Genomic DNA, 17,623 nt, shown 5'->3' with positions numbered 1-17,623 from the left:
AGATGATACATGCTATTATATTCAAACTATAGACTCACATGCAGAATTGTTAGAAGAATTTCCAGAATTACAAGGAACAGGAGAATGTTCTTTAGGAGAAAGTACTGAACCAATTGATGAAGCTGAAATGTTAGCTACACTAATAGCAAATGGATATGAACCAACAATAGTAGAAATTCAAATGCTAAAAGAAGAAGACAGATATCGATACAAATCATCGATAGAAGAACCTCCAACATTAGAGTTAAAGCCACTTCCAAACCATTTGGAATACGCTTATTTACATGGTGAATCTGAATTACCTGTAATAATATCGTCTTCTCTTACTGAAAATAAAAAATCACAACTCGTTTCTGTGTTGAAAGCTCATAAACCAGCCATTGCATGGAAGATTCATGATATTAAAGGAATAAGTCCTTCGTATTGCACACATAAAATCCTTATGGAAGAAGGTCATAAAACGTATGTGCAACGCCAACGAAGAAAAAATCCTAATATGCAAGATGTAGTTAAGAAAGAAATTATTAAACTGCTAGATGCAGGTTTAATTTATCCAATTTCTGATAGTCCATGGGTAAGCCCAGTTCAATGCGTGCCTAAGAAGGGTGGCATGACTGTCATTACAAATGAGAAAAATAAGCTTATTCCTACTAGGACTGTAACAGGATGGCGTGTATGTATTGATTATAGAAAATTAAATGACGCCACCAGAAAAGATCACTTTCCCTTACCTTTTATTGATCAAATGTTGGAAAGGTTAGCCGGAAACAGTTACTATTGTTTTCTAGATGGTTTTTCCGGATATTTTCAAATTCCAATAGCACCCGAAGATCAAGATAAAACCACATTCACGTGCCTTTATGGTACTTTTGCTTACAAACGCATGCCATTTGGACTTTGCAACGCCCCTGCAACCTTTCAAAGGTGCGTGATGGCGATTTTTCACGACATGATAGAAGAATGCATGGAAGTTTTCATGGATGACTTTTCAGTCTTCGGTGATACATTTGAAACATGTTTAGCTAATCTTGAACGAATGCTTATTAGATGCGAACAATCAAATCTAGTACTTAATTGGGAGAAATGCCATTTCATGGTTAAAGAAGGCATCATTCTTGGTCATAAAATTTCAAAGGAAGGAATTGAAGTGGATAGAGCTAAAGTAGATGTAATTGCTAAACTTCCATATCCCACCAATGTTAGAGGAGTTAGGAGTTTTCTAGGGCATGCCGGTTTTTACCGACGTTTCATAAAAGATTTTTCTAAAATTGCCACTCCTATGAATAAACTCCTAGAAAAGGATGCTCCATTCATCTTTTCAGATGAATGTATCAAATCTTTTAATATTCTTAAAGAAAAACTCACTAATGCGCCGATCATGATAACACCAAATTGGAATCTACCGTTTGAACTTATGTGCGATGCAAGTGATTTTGCAATGGGAGCCGTTTTAGGATAAATGATTGAAAAATGATTTCAACCTATATATTATGCTAGTAAGACATTACAAGGAGCACAAACAAATTACACAACTACTGAAAAAGAACTCCTTGCTATTATCTTTGCTTTTGACAAATTTCATTCATATCTCGTTCTAGGTAAAACGGCGGTCTATACCGACCATTCTGCTCTTAGATATTTATTTTCGAAACAAGATGCCAAACCAAGATTAATCCCTTGGATCTTACTCTTACAAGAATTCGATATTGAAATCCGAGATAAAAGAGGAGCAGAAAATCTCGCCGCTGATCATATTTCTCGTCTTGAAAATCCCGAATTAGAAGTTCTAAATGAATCGGCCATACAAGACAACTTTCCTGATGAATATCTATTCAAGATAGATTATAAGGAAATACCATGGTTTGCAGACTATGCAAACTACTTAGTTTGTGGATTCCTTGAAAAAGGATTGTCGTACCAAAAACGAAAGAAATTCTTTAGTGATATAAAACACTATTTCTGGGAAGATCCACATTTGTTTAAAAGTTGTCCAGATGGAATAATACGCCGATGTGTATTCGGAGATGAAGCTAGTAAAATCTTAAACCATTGTCACACAGGACCAACAGGAGAGCATTATGGTCCTCAACTAACAGCAAGAAAAGTTTATGATGCTGGATTCCATTGGCCTACAATTTACAAAGATGCACACCTTCTTTGCAAATCCTGTGATACTTGTCAAAGGGCCGGAAAAATAAGTCAACGTGATGAAATGCCACAAAATGTCATTCAAGTATGTGAAGTATTTGACATTTGGGGTATTGACTTTATGGGTCCATTTCCAAAATCTCATAATAATCTCTATATTCTCGTAGCCATTGATTATGTATCTAAATGGGCGGAAGCACAAGCTCTCCCAACTAACGATGCACGAGTTGTAGTCAATTTTTTAAAACGTCTTTTTGCAAGGCTTGGAACACCGAAAGCTTTAATAAGTGATCGGGGTACTCATTTTTGTAATAATCAACTTGAGAAAGTTCTCAAAAGATATGGAGTAACTCATAAAATCTCCACCGCATATCATCCACAAACGAGTGGACAAGTTGAAAATACCAACCGAGCTTTAAAACGTATTCTAGAGAAAACCGTAGGATCAAATCCGAAGGAATGGTCCATTAAATTGGAGGATGCACTCCGGGCTTTTAGAACAGCCTACAAAACTCCAATTGGAACCACACCTTTTAGACTCGTTTACGGAAAAGCATGTCATCTTCCAGTAGAAATTGAACACAGAGCATTTTGGGCTTTGAAGACATGTAATCTTGATTTACATGAAGCTGGACGTCTACGGTTAAGTCAACTAAAAGAATTAGAAGAATTAAGACATGAAGCATACGAAAATTCATTAATCTATAAAGAAAGAACGAAGAAATGGCATGATAAAAGAATCAGAAGTTCAAAAGAATTTAAAGAAGGAGACAGAGTTCTTCTTTTTAATTCACGATTCAAGCTATTTCCTAGAAAATTGAAATCAAGATGGTCTGGACCATTCATAGTCAAAAGAGTTTTCCCATACGGAACAGTAGAATTAATAAATTCAAATGGGATTGAATTTAAGGTTAATGGTCACAGAGTTAAACACTACATAGATAGTCCAATGGAAGTCGACAACGAAGTTAATCACAATTTCGATACCACAGCTAACTAAGTGTGGGGAGAATCAAGTATTTTAAGGATTTTATGTATTTCTGTTAGAGTTAGATTGTCTGTTTTCGTGTAGTTCTCGAAAATGGAACCCGAATGGTCTTTCCCTAGCAGACCCTAAAGAACTAGTCTTCTCCCCCCATTCTGAATTTTTTTTTTTTTAGGTTTTTACGAAATGAAGACTTCCTGTGAATTAAACCATGGTCTAATGCTACACGCTTTGATCACTAAACGTAATAATGACACACTTTCGAGTGAACTAGTATCAGTAATCAGAGAAAGATTGGACGGAGTAAGAAAAGAATCCAGATGCGAAGATAATAAGTTACAATTTGGTAAAGGAAAATCAAAATCCGCAGCGAAAAGAAGAGCACGACACCTTGAAAAATGTCACAAATGCGGAAAATGGTCACACGGAGGTAAATGTTCAAATAATCAAACCTATTCAAACACCGAATTTGTTACTTTATGCAGAGATGGACCGTTCATATGTTTAGAAGAAAAAAACTATCATTTAGCTGTGGTATTGAAATTGTGATTAACTTCGTTGTCGACTTCCATTGGACTATCTATGTAGTGTTTAACTCTGTGACCATTAACCTTAAATTCAATTCCATTTGAATTTATTAATTCTACTGTTCCGTATGGGAAAACTCTTTTGACTATGAATGGTCCAGACCATCTTGATTTCAATTTTCCAGGAAATAGCTTGAATCGTGAATTAAAAAGAAGAACTCTGTCTCCTTCTTTAAATTCTTTTGAACTTCTGATTCTTTTATCATGCCATTTCTTCGTTCTTTCTTTATAGATTAATGAATTTTTGTATGCTTCATGTCTTAATTCTTCTACTTCGTTTAGTTGACTTAACCGTAGACGTCCAGCTTCATGTAAATCAAGATTACATGTCTTCAAATCCCAAAATGCTTTGTGTTCAATTTCTACTGGAAGATGACATGCTTTTCCGTAAACGAGTCTTTTTCAGCAGAATAAAAATCCATTCTATAAATAAATAAATATCTTGTGTAAAATTGTATCGCATTTAATAGTATTTCCTTGTAAAATTTAATAGTATTTAATAGTATTTTATACCCCTTAGCTTTGACATCAAGTATCTATATATTAGCGTTGCGCTTCCGGCTTTTAAGCTAGATTTTAGCATTATGAAATATATGTTTGTTTTTAGACGCAACCTTTAATTTTTAGTTTTTAGTTCCTTTTTAAGTTTCAACGCGCTACTTTCTTATTTTTATTTTGCGACGCCTTTTTAAGTTTTAGTACCTTTTTAAGTTATTACCATTTGGGATATAGTTTTTCTTTTAAGCTTTAATATTTTTAGACGCAACCTTTAATTTTTAGTTTTTAGTTCCTTTTTAAGTTTTAACGCGCTACTTTCTTATTTTTATTTTTCGACGCCTTTTACCTATGTATCAATTATCACTCCAATTAGTAATCTCAATTTGCGATTACAATTTTAAGTTAGTGATAGTAATAAGGTTGGGTTAGTCGAGTGTTTTTAAGTTTTATAAGTCTTTTTTTTTATTTCTTATTTTTCGACGCCTTTTATTTTTCAACCCTTTTCTTTTTCGACGCGCTCTTTTTCTTTCTTATTTCTCGCTATTCTAGTTTTTAGGACATAGATTTTTATTCTACTTCTTATCTAAATTTCTTAAAATTACGAAAATTTATTTTAAGTGGTTAAATTGATAGACATCAAAATTTTCTGGTTCGTAGTAATAGTTGGATTTGTACGTGGGCCGGATTATTGGAGCCAAACAGTCCTGAATTATATTGAGACCAAACGAATCCTGCCCCTCTACTGCATCTTTTGGCTATTCGAAACGTGGGCAAAATCAGAAAAGTCTATTAATTGGATAACTTATATAATTTTTCTTTCCTTTTAAAAACTAATAGGATATTCAGTGAATGCACCGAGCAAGACGTTCACCACCTTTTGTATGTTCACCACCTGTAACTCGATCAAGACATCTAGCAAATATTACCGCCGTTGATTTTTTTTAGAATCGTCATCCAGTCGACCAAGTACTCAAATTCAAATTTCCGATAATCCATTTTTTGAAACCGACCTCACAATTGAGAATCCGGAAAATATTCAGGGACGATTCGTAGATTCTGAACCATTAATTTTTCCTCCGGAACCACCAATTATTCAAACAAAGATTGTTGAGGAACGAACCATTAAATCAGAATCCTCCAGTGATTCAGATTCAACAAATTCAATTATGGAGAATCTGGAACCTTTAAGTATGGAAGACCGAATGAGAGCTAAACGCACTGGCCAAGGTCACGCAATTACTCATCCAGACATTAATGCGCCAGATTATGAAATCAAAGGACAAATTCTACATATGGTGACTAATCAATGCCAATTTAGTGGTGCGCTGAAGGAAGATCCAAATGAACATCTTCGTACCTTTAATAGGATCTGCACACTATTTAAAATCCGAGAAGTGGAGGATGAACAGATATATCTCATGTTATTTTCCTGGACTTTAAAGGGAGAAGCCAAAGATTGGTTGGAATCGTTACCTGAAGGGGCGATTGATACATGGGACGTTTTAGTTGAAAAATTTCTTAAACAATTCTTTCCGGCATCTAAAGCCGTAAGACTTCAAGGAGAAATTGTTACGTTCACACAGAAACCAAATGAAACTCTATATGAGGCGTGGACAAGATTTGGAAAGTTATTAAGAGGATGTCCGCAACATGGTTTAGACACCTGTCAAATAGTACAAATATTCTACCAAGGATGCGACATCACTACAAGAAAAGACATAGACATAGCAGCTGGTGGTTCTATTATGAAGAAAACCGAAACTGATGCTTACAAAATTATTGATAACACTGCTTCACACTCACATGAGTGGCACTAAGAAAAAGATATCGTTAGATCATCTAAAGCAGCTAGAGCCGATTTTAGCCATGACTTAGATTCCATTTCCGCAAAGATAGATGCTGTCGAGAGACGAATGGAAAAGATGACTAAGGATATCCACTCAATACGAATTAGTTATGAGCAGTGTAGAGGACCACATTTGACAAAAGATTGTCTCAGTATTGAGCTAACAATGGAACAAAGAGAGAATATTTCATACATAAACCAAAGACCTGGAAATAATTATCAGAATAATTATCAAACGCCAAGACCGATTTACAATCAAAACCAGAATTATAACCGAAATATTCCATACAACAACCAACAAGGTCCTAGCAATCAACAAGTATCCAATAATACTTACAACCAGCAAAGACCTAATTTTCAAAACAAACCACCACAAACAGATGATAAAAAGCCGAATTTAGAAGAAATGATGACGAAGCTAGTTGAAACTCAAAAGCAGTTTTTCACATCTCAAAAACAAACCAATGAACAAAATGCTCAAGCATTTAGAAATCAACAAGCTTCTATTCAAAATCTGGAATAAGAAGTAAGTAACCTAGCAAGGTTAATAGGTGAAAGAAAACCGGGAAGTTTGCCTAGTGATACAAATGCTAACCCCCGGAATAAAACAGCTAAAGCCATTACCACAAGAAGTGGTACAACACTTAAACCACCTGAAATACCTGTAACTTCTGATGAAGCTATTCCTACTCCACAAGAACCACAACCTGATCAAGATAAGGAAAAAGAACCGGTAGTTGAAAAGGTTAATGAAGATAACACAGTTAAGGCTAAACCTTATGTTAAAACATACCAACCACCACTTCCTTACCCGAGTAAAATGAAAAAAGAGAAACTTGAAGCCGAGCAATCCAAATTCTTGGATATGTTTAAACAGATAAATGTAAATCTTCCTTTCATTGATGTGATTTCAGAAATGCCTAGATATGCTAAATTTTTGAAAGATCTGATCACGAATAGAAAGAAAATGGAAGAACTCTCGGCTGTTACTATGAATGCTAATTGTTCTGCAGTGCTGTTGAATAAGATACCAGAAAAATTATCTGATCCAGGAAGTTTCACAATTCCATGTTTTCTGGGAAGTCTTAGTTCAATAGAAGCATTGGCAGACTTAGGTGCTAGTATAAATTTAATGCCGTATTCACTATACGCTAAACTAGACCTTGGAGAATTGAAACCAACAAGAATAAGTATACAACTAGCCGATCAATCAATAAAATATCCTAGAGGGATAATGGAGAACATGCTAGTTAAAGTTGGTACTTTAGTATTTCCAGTAGATTTTGTTGTTCTAGACATGGAAGAAGATTATCAAGTTCCTCTCATATTAGGAAGACCATTCTTAAACACGGCTAAAGCAATGATAGACGTATTTGGTAAAAAATTGACCCTAAGTATAGAGGACGAGAGTGTTACCTTTTCAGTTGATAGAGCAATGCAACAACCGCAATCTGCAGATGATACATGCTATTATATTCAAACTATAGACTCACATGCAGAATTGTTAGAAGAATTTCCAGAATTACAAGGAACAGGAGAATGTTCTTTAGGAGAAAGTACTGAACCAATTGATGAAGCTGAAATGTTAGCTACACTAATAGCAAATGGATATGAACCAACAATAGTAGAAATTCAAATGCTAAAAGAAGAAGACAGATATCGATACAAATCATCGATAGAAGAACCTCCAACATTAGAGTTAAAGCCACTTCCAAACCATTTGGAATACGCTTATTTACATGGTGAATCTGAATTACCTGTAATAATATCGTCTTCTCTTACTGAAAATAAAAAATCACAACTCGTTTCTGTGTTGAAAGCTCATAAACCAGCCATTGCATGGAAGATTCATGATATTAAAGGAATAAGTCCTTCGTATTGCACACATAAAATCCTTATGGAAGAAGGTCATAAAACGTATGTGCAACGCCAACGAAGACAAAATCCTAATATGCAAGATGTAGTTAAGAAAGAAATTATTAAACTGCTAGATGCAGGTTTAATTTATCCAATTTCTGATAGTCCATGGGTAAGCCCAGTTCAATGCGTGCCTAAGAAGGGTGGCATGACTGTCATTACAAATGAGAAAAATAAGCTTATTCCTACTAGGACTGTAACATGATGGCGTGTATGTATTGATTATAGAAAATTAAATGACGCCACCAGAAAAGATCACTTTCCCTTACCTTTTATTGATCAAATGTTGAAAAGGTTAGCCGGAAACAGTTACTATTGTTTTCTAGATGGTTTTTCCGGATATTTTCAAATTCCAATAGCACCCGAAGATCAAGATAAAACCACATTCACGTGCCTTTATGGTACTTTTGCTTACAAACGCATGCCATTTGGACTTTGCAACGCCCCTGCAACCTTTCAAAGGTGCGTGATGGCGATTTTTCACGACATGATAGAAGAATGCATGGAAGTTTTCATGGATGACTTTTCAGTCTTCGGTGATACATTTGAAACATGTTTAGCTAATCTTGAACGAATGCTTATTAGATGCGAACAATCAAATCTAGTACTTAATTGGGAGAAATGCCATTTCATGGTTAAAGAAGGCATCATTCTTGGTCATAAAATTTCAAAGGAAGGAATTGAAGTGGATAGAGCTAAAGTAGATGTAATTGCTAAACTTCCATATCCCACCAATGTTAGAGGAGTTAGGAGTTTTCTAGGGCATGCCGGTTTTTACCGACGTTTCATAAAAGATTTTTCTAAAATTGCCACTCCTATGAATAAACTCCTAGAAAAGGATGCTCCATTCATCTTTTCAGATGAATGTATCAAATCTTTTAATATTCTTAAAGAAAAACTCACTAATGCGCCGATCATGATAACACCAAATTGGAATCTACCGTTTGAACTTATGTGCGATGCAAGTGATTTTGCAATGGGATCCGTTTTAGGATAAAGGCTTGAAAAATGATTTCAACCTATATATTATGCTAGTAAGACATTACAAGGAGCACAAACAAATTACACAACTACTGAAAAAGAACTCCTTGCTATTATCTTTGCTTTTGACAAATTTCATTCATATCTCGTTCTAGGTAAAACGGCGGTCTATACCGACCATTCTGCTCTTAGATATTTATTTTCGAAACAAGATGCCAAACCAAGATTAATCCCTTGGATCTTACTCTTACAAGAATTCGATATTGAAATCCGAGATAAAAGAGGAGCAGAAAATCTCGCCGCTGATCATCTTTCTCGTCTTGAAAATCCCGAATTAGAAGTTCTAAATGAATCGGCCATACAAGACAACTTTCCTGATGAATATCTATTCAAGATAGATTATAAGGAAATACCATGGTTTGCAGACTATACAAACTACTTAGTTTGTGGATTCCTTGAAAAAGGATTGTCGTACCAAAAACGAAAGAAATTCTTTAGTGATATAAAACACTATTTCTGGGAAGATCCACATTTGTTTAAAAGTTGTCCAGATAGAATAATACGTCGATGTGTATTCGAAGATGAAGCTAGTAAAATCTTAAACCATTGTCACACAGGACCAACAGGAGGGCATTATGGGCCTCAACTAACAGCAAGAAAAGTGTATGATGCTGGATTCTATTGGCCTACAATTTACAAAGACGCACACCTTCTTTGCAAATCCTGTGATGCTTGTCAAAGGGCCGGAAAAATAAGTCAACGTGATGAAATGCCACAAAATGTCATTCAAGTATGTGAAGTATTTGACATTTGGGGTATTGACTTTATGGGTCCATTTCCAAAATCTCATAATAATCTCTATATTCTCGTAGCCATTGATTATGTATCTAAATTGGCGGAAGCACAAGCTCTCCTAACTAACGATGCACGAGTTGTAGTCAATTTTTTAAAACGTCTTTTTGCAAGGTTTGGAACAACGAAAGCTTTAATAAGTGATCGGGGTACTCATTTTTGTAATAATCAACTTGAGAAAGTTCTCAAAAGATATGGAGTAACTCATAAAATCTCCACCGCATATCATCCACAAACGAGTGGACAAGTTGAAAATACCAACCGAGCTTTAAAACGTATTCTAGAGAAAACCGTAGGATCAAATCCGAAGGAATGGTCCATTAAATTGGAGGATGCACTCCGGGCTTTTAGAACAGCCTACAAAACTCCAATTGGAACCACACCTTTTAGACTCGTTTACGGAAAAGCATGTCATCTTCCAGTAAAAATTGAACTCAGAGCATTTTGGGCTTTGAAGACATGTAATCTTGATTTACATGAAGCTGGACGTCTACGGTTAAGTCAACTAAACGAATTAGAAGAATTAAGACATGAAGCATACGAAAATTCATTAATCTATAAACAAAGAACGAAGAAATGGCATGATAAAAGAATCAGAAGTTCAAAAGAATTTAAAGAAGGAGACAGAGTTCTTCTTTTTAATTCACGATTCAAGCTATTTCCTGGAAAATTGAAATCAAGATGGTCTGGACCATTCATAGTCAAAAGAGTTTTCCCATACGGAACAGTAGAATTAATAAATTCAAATGGGATTGAATTTAAGGTTAATGGTCACAGAGTTAAACACTACATAGATAGTCCAATGGAAGTCGACAACGAAGTTAATCACAATTTCGATACCACAGCTAACTAAGTGAGGGGAGAATCAAGTCTTTTAAGGATTTTATGTATTTCTGTTAGAGTTAGATTGTCTGTTTTCGTGTAGTTCTCGAAAATGGAACCCGAATGGTCTTTCCCTAGCAGACCCTAAAGAACTAGTCTTCTCCCCCCATTCTGAATTTTTATTTTTTTTAGGTTTTTACGAAATGAAGACTTCCTGTGAATTAAACCATGGTCTAATACTACACGCTTTGATCACTAAACGTAATAATGACACACTTCCGAGTGAACTAGTATCAGTAATCAGAGAAAGATTGGACGGAGTAAGAAAAGAATCCAGATGCGAAGATAATAAGTTAAAATTTGGTAAAGGAAAATCAAAATCCGCAGCGAAAAGAAGAGCACGACACCTTGAAAAATGTCACAAATGCGGAAAATGGTCACATGGAGGTAAATGTTCAAATAATCAAACCTATTCAAACACCGAATTTGTTACTTTATGCAGAGATGGACCGTTCATATGTTTAGAAGAAAAAACACTGAATGCTCGAGGTTACGCCTATGTAGCCATGGAAAATCAATTAAACCGACTATCTTATGAATGGGATAGATCATATCACTAAGAATACTATCTCACAGGTAAGTCTGTACAGTTTTTATTTTTATTTTTAACCTTTTGATAATAAACGCTAATTTATTCGCTATAAAGTATTAAATTGGTATTGAATAAAATTATGTTTGGCGACCGAAATTATTGATATCATTCAAAAATTTATTACATCACTGCGAAATTTAACGTTTATTCTTAAGGTATAAATATCTTTAATCAATCAACCCAAAATATTTCAAAAATTCGTTATGAGTTAAATTAGGTCATTGAACCGAAATTACTTTACCGAAAAGAGGGGCGTATATTTTTGATAATATTTGATTGATTAAAGTGGGATAAAAGACCAAAAAGATTTTTAATTTTATTTTTACCATGTTTTTTAAAATTAATATATAAATATTAAATTAATATTGTAAACTTTTTAAATTAATATATTTAAAATTGTAAATATTTGAACAATTGATATTTTTAAGATTGTATGTATAAAAACAAAAATATAATATAAGTTTGGAGTGAATTTATAATATGAATTTTTAATTAAGTTTGGTGTGAATTTTTAATTTTAAATATGAATTTTGAATTTTATATTTAAGTTGTGTGAATTTAAAAACCAAAATTTACTTTTTCTCATTAAGTTAAAAATATGATTTTTAAAATTCGTCTAAGTTGAAGACTAGGTCGTTGAACCGAAATTGCTTTACCCGAGGGAGGGACGAGAACTTTTATTTTCATTATTTTTAATCTTATTAAATTAAAGTATGCCAAAAACATTTAAAAAACCCAAAAATCTTAGCCTTTAAAACAATCGCTACAAAAAGACAAATTTTAAAATTTTGTCGAAGGACGGACTAGGACATCGATCTGAAACGACCTCGTCCTAAAACAAAGGAAAACAAAATTTTAAATTTATTTTATATTTGTTTTATAAGTTAAGGTTTACAAAAAAAAAAAAAAAAAAAAAAAAAGCACCGCGACTCGCGGAGTTTGATGGGGAAAATCACCGCGACTCGCGGAGTTCCAAAAATACAGAAAAAAAATAAAACGCTGGAACAGATCAGTATCCTCAACACCCACACCACAAAACTGCGAAAAATACCGAAAAAACACTCACAAAATCGAATTTTTTCACCAAAAATCATCACATTTTTTACTAAAATCATGTTGAGAAGAATGCTATCAAGGAATTACTCAAGGAAAACGGTAAATTTCTACACCTAAACACCATTTAATCCGAAAATTAGTGTTCTTGATCAATTTTATACCCAATTCGATTTTGATGCTTTTTAGTGTAATTATACTTAAATTGTTTGTGTATTATGCTTGTATAACCTAGATTGATGCTATTTAACATGATTAGAAGCCTTAAACTTCAAATTTTGAGTAATCTAGGGTTTGTGTTCTTGAGCAATTTGGGCCTTTTTGATATAAACAGGTTATGGCCGATTTTTTTCATGAATTATTGCTAAATTAAGTAGTGTAACATGTTTAGGTAGTTAAATGATCCAAACTTTGAACCTAAACATGATTTTTGAGAATTAAAGTGGACTTTTTCAAGTCTAAAATTCATGAATTTGATTTTTGAGAGATAATGCCATTTGAAACTTGTTTAATTGCTAGTAATGATTATTTTGACATGTTATTTAAGTTGAATGCTTATGAACTTGGCGAACATTTTTGTATATGCTTATTTGAAAAAGTGTAGATTTGATAAAAATATGAAAATGAGCATAACTTTGATATAAATTGGACATGTCATTGTAATTATTTTGATTGATGATTTTTGAAAGGACCGCTACTAATCCATCCGGACGAAGTCCATATCGATTATAAACGAATCACAATAGTTGATAACATCGCGAGGTACTTGACCTCTATATGATAAAATTTTACAAATGTTGCATTTGTTTTTAAAAGACAACCTTTCATTACATCAAATGTTGACAAGTACGCCTACCATTTCATAATATCCAAATGACCTAATCTGCCATTTACTTAATAATAATCTCTAATGAAATTCAGTGACTCGAATGCAACGTCTTTTTGAAATGTGTCATGAATGACTCCAGGTAATATCCTTAATATGAGCTAATGCACAGCGGAAGATTTCTTTTAAGTCCTGAGAATAACATGCTTTAAAACGTCAATATAAAGTTGGTGAGATATAGGTTTAATGCTAGCAGCGTTATAACTATAGACCACAAGATTTCATATTCATAAACATTTTAATAAAAATATTCTAAGTTGTTGAGCACTTGATAACCATACTTAACATTTAATCAACGTCGCATATTCCCTTTATTATGAAATCTTACTACACCGTACCAAGTGTAGGCACCGAAACGAAGTACTGTGCAACCGTTGAATACTGGTCGTCCAGTCCAGTTGGGGTTGTCAGGCCCGATAGATCTATCAACAGGATTCGCGTTTACAATACCTCATGTAAATAGTAGTTACCAAGTTACAGGGAAGTATGCCAGTGGTACAACTCAACGTAGAATATATATTTTTAATCACTTGTGTTCATAGCGTAAATTATAAAATGCATGTATTCTCATCCTGAAATATTTAGAGTTTAAAAATGGGACTATATACTCACCATACTGTATTTTGTAGTAAAAATACATATAACATTTTTTAACATGTGCAAGGTTGGCCTCGAATTCACGAACCTATATCATTTATTGATATTAATACACATAATAACAATTAAACAAGTTTATATATTATTATATTTATTAATTTCTAATAAATACTTTGTTTATATGTATCTTAATTTATATGTTATTTTAACACATATCTTAGATATATTTATTTTCAATATTTGAAATAATTAGTTATTACATATTTTTGGTGTAAATTCAAAAGGTATGTTAAGTTTTTATTAAAATAATTTCAATAATAATAATAATATTAATAAGCATTATTAAAGAAAATGATACTTACTAATACTTAAATTACTAATCCTAATTTTAACAAAAATATTAATAATAATAATAATAATAATAATAATAATAATAATAATAATAATAATAATAATAATAATAATAATAATAATAATAATAATTATAATTAGAAAAAGAACTAGAAAGATATACCCTTTAATAAGTCATTCTAAAAAAATTTGCTCCGAACCGGGCTCGAACCCGAGACCTCCCGTATACTTCTTAACACCTCGACCAGTGGGCTGTTGCCCATTTTTCAGTATTAATACCCGTTTTAATTTATATAAACTGAAATCATTTATTTCCTTTCTTCTTCAATTGTCCAATTCGACCAGAGACCGATTCAACCACAATCATAACCTATGGATTTTGTTTTTGGATTTAAAATTATAAACAAAAACTTTACTCGATTGCTGAATCCTATTAAATCAATTAAAGAATGAAAATCAGAAGCTGAAACAGACACTGTAGGGTTCGTATGAACTTGGAATCGAATTTGAAATTTTTGTAAGTTTCAGTTCAAGATTTCTAAACAAAGTAAGTTCTAAATCATAGTTTGAAACTTTCTGAATCCTTAATTGAACTTACAACATCAAAACGATTTCGAATTTTAATGAAGAACAGATTCGTTGACTTTTAAGAATTACCTTTGACATTCAAAATTAGAGCTCGATATATTGAATTGGAACCTCAAGTTTTGCAAAAAGATCGTTTAGAGTATTATTGAGAAGATTGCATTTATACATTTTGACAACTGAATCGAATTCGAACTTTTTCAGAAATAAAACAGGAACAGGGTAGTACCCTTGTTCTTCGACTTGTTTCTGTTTAAATTCAATCGAAAATAACTGTATTAATTTTTAATTGATAATGATACTGAAGAAACGAATAAATTGATCCGTATTACTGAGTTTTCGATGGTTTTATAGCCAAAGTGAAATCGACAGGAGGAATAAATCAGGTACATAATAAGAAGAAAAATTTAAAAAAGTGGAAAAAGACTTTACACTGAATTTGGATGGTTTGTGATATTAATTTCGTGATTTTCACTGTTTTCAGAGACACAAACAAAATTATAAACATATTGATTGTAACCTAAAGTAGATTTGTATTAGATCATGATCTTTACCTAATTGAATTATTATTAGTAATTAATCTAATAATAATAATAATAATAATAATAATAATAATAATAATAATAATAATAATAATAATAATAATAATAATAATAATAATAATAATAATAATTATTATTATAATAATAATAATAATAATAATAATAATAATAATAATAATAATAATAATTGTATTTATAATAATAAATAATAGTGATACTAAAAAAATCATAAATGATAATAATAATATTATTATTATTAATAACACTAATTTTTGATATCAATATTAATAATAACAATGAAGGTAATAATATTAATATTGCTATAACAATTTATACATACCAACTCTCATATATATTAAATTAATACTATTAATAATACTGATATCAACATTAATAACGAAAGTATTATAACACTATATTTTAACTAGTAATTAAATTTTATATAATAATATTACATTTTAGTAATAATGTAATACCTATAATAACAAATTTGAACATTTACTATTTATATAATTTAGATATATTACAACATTCATATAATGTTAATTATGTACTGAATTCATATATATATATATATATATATATATATATATATATATATATATATATATATATATATATATATATATATATATATATATATTTATTTATTTATTTATTTTAATAACATCTTATCTGTTTTGTAAATTACTTTACATGTTTAAATCAATTGATTAGATGGTATTATATTAATTCATATATATATATATATATATATATATATATATATATATATATATTGATAAGGCTAAAAAGGAACATATATTTCTTAGCATTATTCCCCAAGAAAGACAAGATTTTAGTTGCAATTGTTCCATTTTCAAGTAATATTCGTTTATATTTAATAAGTGCGAAGACAAAAGGCGAAAACGACGAATTGAAGACGCAAAGGTACAAAAAGCTAAAAAGTACAAGATACAATAAAAAAAGATTCAATTTATTGATGAGGAACGTCTAAAAATGACAAAAGTACAAGTTACAAAACGCAAAGTACACGATATAAAATAGTACGAAAGGACGTTCGAAAATCCGGAACAGGGACATGAACCAACTCTCAACGCTCGACGCAACGGTGTAAAAATTACGAGTCAACTATGCACAAGAATAAAATATAATATTTAAATAATTCATAATAAGAATAATATTAAATAATAAAAAGTTGTTAATTGAGCATAGTTCAGGGGTCATAAATAAAAATTCAAATTCATAATTCGCCTATAAAAGGCAGTGAATTCGATGTTTTAGGTAACCTTTTTCCAATCTTTTTCTTTTCATTTCTATGTAACGTATTATATATAATATTAATTTTAATTTTAATTTTAATAATAATTTTAATTATGCTTTAGTTTAGTTATGTAATAAATGATTTACGGGTTTTAAGTCGGAACTCTGTCCGAGTAACGCTATGCGATAAATCACCACTGTAAGTTATGTCTTTCCTTTTTAATTTAATGTCTCGTAGCTAAGTTATTATTATGCTTATTTAAAACGAAGTAATCATGATGTTGGGCTAATTACTAAAATTGGGTAATTGGGCTTTGTACCATAATTAAGGTTTGGGCAAAAGACCGACACTTGTGAAAATTGGACTATTGACTATTAATAGATGGGGGGTATTGTCTAATTGAGTGACAACTCATTGGAGTCTGTCGAACCTATCTTCAAATTAATTAACCTAATAATTAATAATGATTATGGTTGTCCTATTTAGTGACATTCATATGGAATCTGTTATAATCATTTAATTAATCAATTGGGTTGGGTAATTGATTATTCATTCTGATCAAGTGGATGAATTAATATTCATAAACTAATTAAAACAGGGGTGGATTACATACATTGATAACTGGTGTAATTGTTGACAGAAGTGATAACTGCGTCACAGTTTAAATCCTTAATCAGTTGGAATATTTGACTTCGGGTATAAGGGTAATTTGACGAGGATACTCGCACTTTATATTTATGACCGATGGACTATTATGGACAAAAACCAGATAGACGTATCAAATAAACCAGGACACAGGACAATTAACCCATGGTAATAAATTAAAATCAACACGTCAAACATTATGATTACGGAAGTTTAAATAAGCATAATTCTTTTATTATATTTCTCATCGTATCTTTATTTACTGTCATTTTATTACTCGCAATTTTATTTTCTGTCATTTTATTTATCGCAATTTATTTTACGCACTTTAATTTTTGTCATTTATTTTTACGCTTAAAATCGACAAACCGGTCATTAAACGGTAAAACCCCCATTTTATAATAATACTACT

This window comes from Rutidosis leptorrhynchoides, chromosome 1 (genome assembly GCF_046630445.1).
Source record: "Rutidosis leptorrhynchoides isolate AG116_Rl617_1_P2 chromosome 1, CSIRO_AGI_Rlap_v1, whole genome shotgun sequence".
Classification (NCBI taxonomy): Eukaryota; Viridiplantae; Streptophyta; class Magnoliopsida; order Asterales; family Asteraceae; genus Rutidosis; species Rutidosis leptorrhynchoides.
The sequence above is the reverse complement of the archived record's forward strand: the minus strand, read 5'-3'. Positions refer to the sequence as shown.